The sequence below is a fragment of the Rattus rattus genome, chromosome Y (genome assembly GCF_011064425.1).
Source record: "Rattus rattus isolate New Zealand chromosome Y, Rrattus_CSIRO_v1, whole genome shotgun sequence".
NCBI classification, from domain to species: domain Eukaryota; kingdom Metazoa; phylum Chordata; class Mammalia; order Rodentia; family Muridae; genus Rattus; species Rattus rattus.
This window is the reverse complement of record NC_046173.1, coordinates 674,992-688,051: the sequence shown is the minus strand read 5'-3', so window position 1 is coordinate 688,051 and position 13,060 is coordinate 674,992. Positions and strand designations below refer to the sequence as shown.

Below are 13,060 nucleotides of genomic sequence, written 5' to 3'. Positions count from 1 at the left end.
CAACTGTTTGATTGTGTTTTCCTGGAATTCTTTCAGGGATTTTTGCGATTCCTCTCTGTAGGCTTCTACTTGTTTATTAATGTTTTCCTGTGTTTCTCTAAGGGAGTTCTTCACGTCTTTCTTGAAGTCCTCCAGCATCATGATCAAATATGATTTTGAAACTAGATCTTGCTTTTCTGGTGTGTTTGGATATTCCATGTTTGTTTTGGTGGGAGAATTGGGTTCCGATGATGTCATGTAGTCTTGGTTTCTGTTGCTTGGGTTCCTGTGCTTGCCTCTCGCCATCAGATTATCTCTAGTGTTACTTTGTTCTGCTATTTCTGACAGTGGCTAGACTGTCCTATAAGCCTGTGTGTCAGGAGTGCTGTAGACCTGTTTTACTGTTTTCTTTCAGCCTGTTATGGGGACAGAGTGTTCTGCTTTTGTGCATGTAGTTTTTCCCCTCTACAGGTCTTCAGCTGTTCCTGTGGGCCTGTGTCTTGAGTTCACCAGGCAGGTCACTTGCAGCAGAAAAGTTGGTCTTACCTGTGGTCCCGAGGCTCAAGTTCGCTCGCGGGGTGCTGCCCACGGGCTCTCTGCAGTGGCAGCAACCGGGAAGATCTGCGCCGCCTCTTCCGGGAGCCTCCGTGCACCAGGGTTCCAGATGGCCTCCGGTGTTTTCCTCTGGAATCAGAATGTGTGTGCAGAGAGCAGTCTCTTCTGGTTTCCCAGGCGTTTCTGCCTCTCTGAAGGTTTAGCTCTCTCTCCCACAGGATTTGGGTGCAGAGAACTGTTTATCCGGTCTGTTTCCTTCAGGTTCCGGCGGTGTCTCAGGCAGGGCTCCTACCGCTCCTTCGCCCTCTCCTACGGGAGCCCAGAGGCCTTATACAGTTTCCTCTTGGGCCAGGGATGTGGGCAGGGGTGGGCAGGGTTGGTGGTCTCTTCCGCTCTGCAGCCTCAGGAGTGCCCACCTGACCAGGCGGTGAGGTCTCTCTCCCACGGGTTCTGGGAGCAGAGAGCAGGTGCAGGCGGGGATCTGCGGGTGTGGGACTTCCGGTAAACACAGGACGTGCCCGGTCGTAGAGGAACTCTGCCTCCGTGTGTCCCGAGATCACCAGGCCGCTTTCTTGCAGCAGAAAAGTTGGTCTTACCTGTGGACCCGAGGCTCAAGTTTGCTCGCGGGGTGCTGCCCATGGGCTCTCCGCGGTGGCAGCAACCAGGAAGATCTGCGCCGCCCCTTCCGGGAGCCTCCGTGCACCAGGGTTCCAGATGGCCTCCGGTGTATTCCTCTGGCGTCCGAGATGTGTGTGCAGAGAGCAGTCTCTTCTGGTTTCCCAGGTGTGTCTGCCTCTCTGAAGGTTTAGCTCTCCCTCCCACGGGATTTGGGTGCAGAGAACTGTTTATCCGGTCTCTGATTTGCATTCTTAAATCGTTGATGTCCAGTTTATTCAGCATCATTTGTTGACTTTGCTATCTTTCCCCCACCACTGGTTGGTTTTACCATCTTTTTAAAAAATCAAGTGACTACATCCTCCCGATCATTTGTCATCAACTGAGTTTTAGATCTTACCCATTCAACTGTTGTGAGGTGGAATCTGTTTTTGGTTGTTTGTTTTCTGGTTTTTATTTTGTTTTGTTTTGTTTTGTTTTGTTTTGTAGTTGCTGTTTTGATTTTCATAACCTTGCCAACCCATGATCATGGGTGATTTTTCCAACTTCTGTGATCTTTTTCAATTTATTTCTACACACAATTGAAGTTTTTGTTCTAAAAATATTTACTTGCTTGGTATTTTATACCAAGGTATTTTATATTATTTTTGACTATTGTGAATCGTGTCATTCCCTAAATTCTTCTCAACATGCCTATCCTTTGAATAGAAGATTGCTATTGATTTATTTGAGTTAACTTTATATAGAGCAACTTTGTTAAAGTTCTTTATCAACTGTAGAAATCCTCATTTTAATATTTGTAGTCACTTATGTATACTATTATTCTATCTACACATAGTGATATGTTGACTTCTTACTTTCCAACTTGGATACCTTGACCTCTTTTTGTTGTCAAATTGCTCTAGTTAGGAATTCAAATGCTATATTGACCAGGTGTCTCCCTCCCTCCCTCCCTCTACCTCCCTCCCTTCCTCCCCCACTCTGTGTGTGTGTGTGTGTGTCGCTTTATTTCTTTTCCTGTAACTTTGTTTTCATCTCTGACATATACATTGATCTCTGATATATACATTTGTGTGTATACATTTGCATGTCTGTTTGTAGCTCCAAATTCTGGGAGTCATGTATCACTGTTTTGGCCTGAGCATCTTTCTGTATTCCATTCACAACTGTGCTAATGCTGAGGCCTTGAAGCACTATTTTAAGCATCACTTCTCCTGGACTATGTGATCAGGTTGAAGGAACACTGGAGTCCCTTTAGCAGTTTATAAAGCTCTTCTTCTGATGGGTCTCATACCTGGAATTATATGCAATATCTAGTTCTGCAGTAATATTTAGCAAGGGTTTAGGATCCCTTCTGTGAAAACTGAAGGACTAAAACCACGTTGTTGTTGTTGTTGTTGTTGTTGTTGTTATTTGTTCTGTTTTTTGTTCCTTGGATTTCTTTGTTTGCTTATTCATTTGTTTGTGGTGAATTAAGCAGCCTACTGAGTGAGTTCATGCACTCAGCATAACTTCTACCAGGACACCTAGTTTCTGCTGTCATTTCACCAGGATATGAACTTTTATAATCACTATATTGTCCCAGGACATAGCATCAACTTGCCTGTGATCTGTGAGGACACAGCCTCTGTATTTGACAATACAGATCTGATTTTTGGTTTTATCTGTTCATGAAGTCAGTCCATACAACAGATCAAATTATTTTCTCTGAGGAGTAGGGCATGGTGAATATGTGGTGGATGGAGGTGAGAATACAGATATCACAGAGTACCTCATGACCTAAGAAAGGAACCAGTTTCTATTGCTAATTTACTGCTAGATAGCCCACCAGTTAAGGAATGGGCATTTCTGCCATTTCTTCTTTCATGACTACAAATATTGAAGCTCTAAATCAGTCCATTCTGCCCATAACCTCTCAACTTGCCTTGGCCCTAACAGCATAAGAATTTTACTCAGAATGCACTGCACTCAAGCACTTTCTTACCCACATCCAGAACAACCTGTTCAAAATGAAATATATACCACAAGATGCTGGTCATTGTGCTGAAACATATGTATAGGTAACATTTTTTGTTTTCCTATTAGCCTAGGGAATCAAAGACAAATAGATTTTTCTTTTTTTCTGGTTTCATTTTTGTAATTAGATTTTTTTAAATTTACATATCAAATGTTATGCCATTCCCCCTTTTCTCGACATAAGCCCAAATTCCCATCGCCTTCAACTTATTCTAGAAGGGTATTCCCCCTCCCTATTCCCTAGAAATAGGAACACCATTAGCTGTTGGTCTGGATCAAGTTTCAGCCCTAACTAGCAGACCTAGAGCTGTTGAGGGATAACCACACTAGTTCTAGTTCTGTAGGACTAACAAAGCTTTAAAATATCACACACAGAAGCACACACACACACAAACACACACATATACACACACAAACATGCACATGCACACATGCACACACACAAACACACACACAATACACACACATACATACACAAGTTGGTCTTTCTTTGCTCTATGAATGAAGTGTGTGTGTGTGTGTGTGTGTGTGTGTGTGTGTGTGTGTGTGCAGAACCATATGAGTACAGACATGTTCATTTCATTGTGCATATGTGAAGGCGAGAGGACAACCTCGGTTGCTGATGCTCACTCATCATCTTGATTGAAAATGTTCTCTTTGTTTACTGGTGGGTGTGCCAGACTAGCTGGTCATCAGTGTCCTATCTTGCAATATTTCTGATGCTGAGATAAAACACCATGACCAAAAGAAACTCGGGAGGTGAGGATTTATTTCAACTTGCAGTTCCATAGCACAATATTTTGAAGGAAGTCAGGGCAGAAAGACAAGGCAGGAACCTGGACACAGGCACTGAAACAGAGACCATTGAGGATTACTGCTTAGTTTGCATACTGTGGCTTGCTCCACCTGCTTTTTATAAGTCCCAGGGTCACTTGCTGAGGGGTGGCATTGTCCAAAATGTGATTGTCCCTTCCCCTCAATCACTAAATTTGCCCCACAATTCTGCCTATAGCATTTTTAAGCTGAAGTTCTGCAATATTAGATGACTTTGGCTCAGTTGGTCTCAACATGTTGGCCACAATCCATTTGGGTATAACATATTATATACCCTGCATATCAGATATTACATTATTATTCACAACAGTGTCAAAATTACAGTTATGAAGTAATAATGGAATGATTCAATGGCTGAGGGTCTTCACAATATGTGGAATTGAATTAAAATATTGCTGCATTAGTTTAGAATCACTGATCTTGATCTGTCAGGGCTGAAAAAAAGTACCTAGCTAGGAAAACATAGAGGCACTTGAAATACAAATATGCCTCACTATTAAGTGTACCTGGCTCTGGAGAGTCAAGTCTCATTTCAAGCTTTTATAGCAAGTTTTACCCACCTGACTGTTTTTCCTAGCCCACACCGAGCATTCCTCAGCAGAAAATCCTAAATCGTTCACGATCTGAAATGCATCAAACATTGTCTTGTTGCAAGTGAGAAATTCCTACAACTAGAATCCAAATATCATGCCTGTGTGAAAATGTATAAATGAAACCCCTCAGATCACAGGTGTATTAGAGACATATATTTCATGAAAATGGTGGCTGTTACAGTTGTTGGGTTCTATTCTACAAGAATATATCATGGGTATGCACATATTTCACATTCTGGATAAAAACAAAAACTTTTCTATTTCAAACAATGTGTTCTCTCTGTGTGTGTGTGTGTGTGTGTGTGTGTGTGTGTGTGTGTTGTGTGTGTGTATGTTGTGTGTTGTGTGTTTGTTGTGTGTGTGTTGTGGTCTGTTGTGTGTGTGTTCTGTGTGTGTTGTGTGTCTGTTGTGTGTGTGTTGTGTGTGTCGTGTGTGTGAGTATGTTTTCCTTTGAATGTTTGTAAGAGCGTGTATATCATATAACCCAGTGACTAACCTCACAAATTAAAATTAATATTTTTACTAATACTCTCTCTCATTCATTGTTGATATCTACTGAATATATGGAGGTTTGGTTAAGGCCATGATATGGGTAGAAGAAGTTTATTAACACCCAAAGATCTAAAGACTATGTATGAGGAAGATTCTTCTCCCTGAAATGTGTAAACCAGGGTCCATTCATGTGATATACTGTCCACTCCCACAGTTTTTGCTGTTTGCCAAAGTCCAATATCTTTTTCCTACACCTTTAAATGTATTCAAGTTGGAGTATATTGTTTCACTGAGTAAACCTTGAAAGGGGGCATGGTTTGAATATGTTCACCCATGTGTTTTCATGAAATCTCTATCTTACAATCAAGTTTTGTGCAGTGAAAACTCCGTTGCCCTGGCAACATAGGTGCTCAGGTATAGGAAAAACATCAATTTGTAAACTTCCTGTCCATTCTTAAAAGTTAAAGTCCTCAAATGTGAGAGAACAGAGCATGAAGCAAGAGCCATGGAAGGGCAGAGAATGGAGGAGCTGCAGGCCAAAACCAAGGAGGAGGAAGCAGAGAAGCTGCAGTGCATCCAGATACACAAGGAGATAGAGCTGCAGTTTGAACTGACCAACCAACTGGATTCAGAGAGAAAAACCCTGATAGTGCTGCACCAGGCAGGGTCCGTGCCAGAGGTTGAGCTCAGGAAAACACGCAGCATCTCATAAACAATCTGTGGCAACTGCCAACGGAGAATGGAAAAGGCAGTAGTAGCATACTTTCAGAAGCCCATCACAGGCCTGCCCACCGAGAGACTGCTGCACTGGCCAAGGCCACTCACCTGCTGGCAGCAGTAGTACACCTTAAGGGTAACTATCCCATGAAAAGGACCACCCTCCTGTGGTATGAGATGAATGACAAGTGGGGATGCACTTGTGGCTACAAGCACACCTGGCATGACACTTCAGAGTGACTTAACAAGGTTCCTGAGAGCTCTAACCACATGGGAGACCAGTTTGCCAAGAGGAATCAGGGCAAGAATGAATGCATGGCTGAGAAGGAATTGAACCTTCTGCAGAACCTGCCCTGTAAGCAAAAGTTTCAGGAATCCAGCTCAGTGGGCCTGAATCCTACAAAAAACAGAGGAAAAAGGAGTAGGGCCACACCATGAAAGTGGCCAAGGTCTCCAACTCTTTGGTGGAATGTTTCCTGAGGCGCCTCTCCAAGGAGAAAGTGTTCCAGGGCTCCAGCAAGAAGAGGAAGATTCAGCACCTATTTGTGGACTTCACAGCCAAGAAATCAAACCAATTGGAGCTACTCCAGTAATGAAGAGCAAGAAGCCTCAGCTGGAGGTTAACAGGGCCACCAAGGAGTAGATGGGGGAAGAGGACCAAGAGAAGGCTGCCAAGAGAAGGAAAATGAGACAGAAAGGCAGGAGAATATGGGGGCAGGAATTACATTAGGCAAGAGAAAGGGCAGCCTGTTCGATTACAGAGAGAAAAAGAAAGGATGCTTGAGAGGGAAGAAGCTTTCCAGGCCACCTGTATTGGGTTGCAAAAATAAAGGAGTGTGGCAACAAGGAGGGTAGAGGAGAGAGTATTGCTCTCCCCACTGAACCTGTTCTGAAAAGCTACAACTGTACATACTGTAGGCTGGTTCAGGAGGCAGAGGCTGACCTCAATGAGCTTGACATTTTGCCTCCCCTCAATCAGTGCTGGACATTGAATTAATGGTGACACCAACTGGAAGTTGGTGTATTTTGAGAATATAAGTATTACAGAAATAATGTGTTAAGAATTACATATTCTTAACAGGAATAAAATAAAGGCCTTTTATTTTGACATTGGATGCTAGGTAAAGATTAATTGAATTTCTAGGCTATAGTAGATTAGTTTCAATACTTTTGCATTATTTTCATAAGAAAGCTTGTATATTATTCAAAACAGAGAAAATGGGTGGAGTTTACAAAGAGTTAAATGTATAGGAATGCCTCATGTTACTTTTAAGTTTTACTTTCAGTAGAAGTTGTATGTACCCAGTGAACTTGGTACCAATATGGAGTGTTCTTTCAAAAAACAAAGTTACAAAGGATGTTAAAAGACCCCTTGTACTCCGAAAACTCAAAAATTCTTTTGGATTTGACTATAATTATAGAATAGTCCTTCCTGGTGTTAGTTCAGGTGGGGCATTTGGCCAATAATTTGGAACCACACTAAATAATGGTAATTAACCTACTTACTTAAGAAAATGGCTGTCTCTTTGTCTGTAGCTGGTGGCTTTTGTTTAGTTGGTTTGGGTTTTAGTCTTTAGCAAATGCTGGGCTGGAGTTTGGTGTTGAGCCAAGCAAGGCTTCCTGGAACTCACTCAGGCCAAGTGCTGTGGTTATACATGAGGAGCCACACAAAACAGATTCCACATTTATTTCTTTCCTGTATTTTTCCCTGATTACGTGTCCTTTTTATCTTAACAAACATATCTTTGGATAAATAAAGAAAGCTGAAGTCCTACTTCCTCACAATCATCTATACAAACAGAAAAGTAGTGTTGATATCAGTGAACAAAGTACAACAGACACTGTTGTTTGCTGCTCTGTGGTATCATCAACTATCACTTCACCAATAGCTAACTTAATGAATTCCAAGGACTAGGCCCAAGTTTGTTGGGTTAGACCATGATTCTGTCTTCATAGTATAGCTAAAATTAACAAGGATAGATGGGAATGAAAAAGCCTCAGATCTAATGAAAGCTCAAATTTCATGCGTTGTTACGTTCATGACATAATCCCATATACACTGTCATAGGGAGCTTCTGCCTTCTTGACAAGGGTCTGCAAAACCCATGGTAAAATGCTGCCTAACCAGACAGGTGTAAGAGTGGAAAAATCATGTAAGTTCTTTCCAAATTATTGTCATTACCTTTGGCTACACCCTGGAGCAGATAGTATCACAATGACAAGGCTCAAAATGGAAACTGGTGGAAGGAAGGGGAGGTCAGAAGTCCAGTGGATCTCTGAGATACTTCAGTGAAGTTCTCCTATATGAAGAACTACAGGGCCTGGATAATGAAAAAGAATTGGTTAGAGATGTTGGCGCACTATTTAAATGTGAGCCTGAGATATAGAGAAGGAGGTACTTAAACATAAAATTATATGGATGAGTCCCACCATATATGTGTTACAATAGGCCCAGGATAAGTAGGAGGATTATGCACCATTTCATGGACAATAATGAGAGTTTTGTACTGTAAACCGTAATGCCATTTTCATTATTTGCACGGGAACAGGACTCTGAACTCCCCGTGCACAATGAATTTCCCATCTACACTTTTATCACTACCTTTAATTAACCAGTTTGACTGTTGATGTTCAGCTACTATCTGAAACAATCTTAACAGAGTGGTAAAATGCTTGGAACAGTACCTGGAGGAACTTCAAACTATTTCTTGAACATATTCCTTCTATTGGAAAAAAACTCTTCCCACCCAGAATAGGCTTCATTACAAACAATCATGTACACTTAATCTCCCTTATCCAAGAGATACAGGGAAGTCAGCGTCCAAGTCATGACCATTGTCTCAGACAGTCATATATGCCCAGTTCTAATAGATGTATAATATCACAGTTTTAAATTTACATTACTACAAACCTTACACATTGCTTAGATAAGCAGTGTCAGCCAACCAAATCTCATTACAACAAATTTAACTTTGAACAGCTCAATATTGTGGATCCCAAACAGGGAGTTGGGTGAAGGTTACCAGAGCCCTGCCATCAAATTATGGCAGAGTGATCCTTTATGTCACGTCCACCACCAACCTTTGGGTTCAAGCTCTTCTTTTGTTCTTTGTACATTCTCAATTTTTACATGGTTGTACCATGGAGTCGCAGCAACAGTGGGTCACAGAATGTCAGCAGAATGTCAGTACATCCTTCCATATCTTGGGCCAGTTAGGGGAAGATGAGTAAGTGCCCTATTAACTTCTAGCCTATATGTAGACATTATGTTGATATACTAAGCCTTGAAACCAGGGAACTCATGGAGGAAAACAAATATTCACCATGAAAGCTGAGAATTACCCTTTTATTTTTATGTCTTTCTGGAAGCTGTGAAATCACTTCTTTCCCCTTAGATCATACCATGCACTTGTGCAGTAACAAAAGGATAGTGACTTTTCTCGCATACAAGGACAAGTCTTCATTTTCACCATGTATTCTGACTCTAAGGCTTGGGTCTGTATCATTTCTTTTGCAGTAACTGGTGAAGCCCCTTTATACCTGGCTCAATGTTTATGAAGGTTTTACCATTCATGTAGTGCAGTGCATCAGATATGTTCATAGGAAGTTGGGTATCCAATAATTGTAGACAGATTATTTCAGCCATGTTGGTTTCCTCATATAATCATTGATGAGGATGTTTGGCTCAACATCAGGTAAGAGAGCTGCACGATTGATGGCAGTGGGTCTTTCAATCCAGGCTCCAGGATAGTTAAGGACTTGGGCCTGCTACCATTTCACACATGCAATAAAAATCCAAGGTTCTGGTGTTCCTTTGAGGAGAGCCTCAACTGCATGGTGTTATATGATTTCATAACTGATTTTGTTGCATGTTGGACTATTTTCCCACTAAAAGGGATTGTAGAATGACAATGAATATCTATTGAAATTACCAACAGTAAAATGTGAATAGATAAGAACAGTATATGGACAATTGTATATGTTTGTGATTCTAGAACATTCTATATTTGTGGCAACAACCATGATTACTATTTGTTTGTGAAAATTTTGGATATAACTGTAGGGAGCTGTATTGGATTTGGGCCTGGCCGCTTTGTTACTGTATGGCTCAAAGTGTCTACGTGACTCTTGGCTGCATGGCCACAGATGTTCAACCTTGAAATGACTACCATAAAACCTTGAGATTGTTGGGCAAAAGCCTCTCCCATAAATTTACAGCACAGAAAGATAACTTTCACAGGATGTTTCAGTCTGAGCAAACACCAGACGTCTCCAGCATCTCCATCGCATGACCTCTTCACCTTCTGCTATCGCTGCTGGAATGCCCTCCTCCCTCCATCCTTTGTGTTTCACAAAGGACACTCCCCCTACCTGAAAGCCTTAAAAACTGTAACGTTCACACCAATAAACGAGACCTTGACAACAGAACTTTTGCTTGGTCTCCTTCTTCTCTTCACCCCCATTTGAACCACAAGTAGAATGCCTCTTCGGGACCCTGAATAACTGGACCCGCTAGATGGGTCATATAACAAAAAATTTTTACTGTTCCAAAATTGTCACATCTGTTAATATAAGTTCTGAATTTTGGTTATTTTTCTCTTTGTCCTTCTGTTCTTCATGATTTTCTTAATTGTTATTCATTATTATTGATACCATCATCAAATCATCATCATCAATTATTCTTATGATGATACTGGGATTTGAACTTAGGATCTTGTACAAGATGGGCAAGTATTACTACTACTACAATATCCTCTAGCCTGATTTTCTAAATTTTAAATAAATATTGAGAATCCCAAGCATGGGGATTGTAGACATATGTTACTAAAACACACACACACACACACACACACACACACATATATATATATATATATATATATACATATATATATATATGAACTAAGGAAGTCTACATATATTTTTAAAAGTATCATTTTATTCTTCTAAGTATCAGTGGTATTCTTTTTTCAGTAAGAAACCTGGAGTCCTAGACTTGAAATATTTTATAGCCAAGAGGACTAGAGAATAATAGAGCTTATTTACAAATAAATATTGGTGAGGAAAGAATTGAAGATACTTTAAAATATAAAATGTGATAATGGTTCTAGATATTATTTAAGTAATCTCCTCTCTCTCTCTCACTGTGTGTGGGATTTTATGTGTGGGTTTGTGTGTGGGGGGTGTGCATGCACGTGCATATGTATATGGTGTTTGCCACTACATTTCAGAAATAAATCCATGAGAGTTGGTTCTCTCCTTCAAACAATTGGATTCTCAGGTTGGAATTCAGGTCATCAAGTATGGCAGTAAGCACCTCTATCCACTGAGCCATCCTGTCATTCTCAAGTCAAGGCACTCAGAATATGCACTCTCCTCCACCTCAATCATTTATGTCTAATTCTCCATCTGTGCCTGAAGATTGAGTGTTATATGAGGAGTATGTCCCTCATTTCTCCATTATGTAATAGCAGGAAGGCTTTCTGAATGCAACTTACCATTCAAGACTGAAAGAGAATATTCTGAGTCAGATTTAAGAACCGAAGCATGCAAATGAGAGCTTTGAAAGACTGCCCTCAGAGCCCACATATGAATGTTGGTTGAATGCATGCAGAATGCCTACTACTGAATGACAAACTAGAATGAAACTAGAATGGAGACAGGAGCAGGGAACATATGGTATGGTATGTAATGGAATTTTATAATAGGATGTGGTATGATATTTCATTGTAAATTAGTTTTTCTGGAGACATGCCTGTGAAACCAGAAGAGAGACTGCTCTCTGCACACATTACTGATTCCAGAGGAAAACACCAAATCCATCTGGAACCCTGGTGCACAGGAGGCTCCCCGGAAGGGGGCTGAATCTTCCTGGTCGCTGCCACTCTGAGAGCCACGTGGGCAAGGGCACCACCAGAGCGAACTTGAGCCTCGGGACCACAGTAAGACTAACTTTTCTGCTGCAAGAAAGCGCCTGCGATCTCAGGACACACGGAGGCAGAATTCCCCACGACCTGGCACGTCCTGTGTTTACGGAAGTCCCACACCGCAGATCCTGCCTGCACCTGCTCTCTGCTCCCCAGAACCCGTGGGAGAGAGACCTCACCCTTCTGCTCAGGTGGGCACTCCTGAGGCTACAGAGCGGAAGAGACCACCAACACTGCCCACTCCTGCCCACACATCCCTGGCCCAAGAGGAAACTGTATAAGGCCTCCCTGGGCTCCCCTGTGGGAGAGGGCCCAGGAGCCCGGCAGGACCCCTGCCTGAGACACCGCCCATGGAACCTGAAGGAAACAGACCGGATAAACAGTTCTCTGCACCCCAAATCCCCGTGGGAGGGAGAGCGCCAAACCTTCAGAGAGGCAGAGACAAGCCTGGGAACAGAAGGGACTGCTCTCTGCACTGATTCCAGAAGAAAACACCAAATGCCATCTGGAACCCTGGTGCACAGAGGCTCCCGGAAAGGGTGGCACAGATCTTCCCGGTTGCTGCCACCGCGGAGAGCCCGTGGGCAACACCCCTCCAGCGAACTTGAGCCTCAGGACCACAGGTAAGACCAACTTTTCTGCTGCAAATGACCTGCCTGGTGAACGCAAGACACAGGCCCACAGGAACAGCTGAAGACCTGTAGAGGGGAAAAAATACACGAACGAAAGCAGAACACTCTGTCCCCATAACAGGCTGAAAGAAAACAGGAAAACAGGTCTACAGCACTCCTGACACACAGGCTTATAGGACAGTCTAGCCACTGTCAGAAATAGCAGAACAAAGTAACACTGGAGATAATCTGATGGCGAGAGGCAAGTGCAGGAACCCAAGCAACAGAAACCACGACTACATGGCATCATCGGAGCCCAATTCTCCCACCAAAACAAACATGGAATATCCAAACACACCAGAAAAGCAAGATCTAGTTTCAAAATCATATTTGATCATGATGCTGGAGGACTTCAAGAAAGACGTGAAGAACTCCCTTAGAGAACAAGTAGAAGCCTACGGAGAGGAATCGCAAAAATCCCTGAAAGAATTCCAGGAAAACACAATCAAACAGTTGAAGGAATTAAAAATGGAAATAGAAGCAATCAAGAAAGAACACATGGAAATAACCCTGGATATAGAAAACCAAAAGAAGAGACAAGGAGCTGTAGATACAAGTTTCACCAACAGAATACAAGAGATGGAAGAGAGAATCTCAGGAGCAGAAGATTCCATAGAAATCATTGACTCAACTGTCAAAGATAATGTAAAGCGGAAAAAGC

The 13,060-nt window shown here is 42.1% G+C and overlaps 1 pseudogene; it reads left to right on the top strand.

The window, feature by feature from the left end:
• The first annotated feature begins 5,586 nt into the window (after window positions 1-5,586).
• Window positions 5,587-6,531, top strand: LOC116889619 (annotated as a pseudogene).
• The last annotated feature ends 6,529 nt before the right edge of the window (window positions 6,532-13,060 follow it).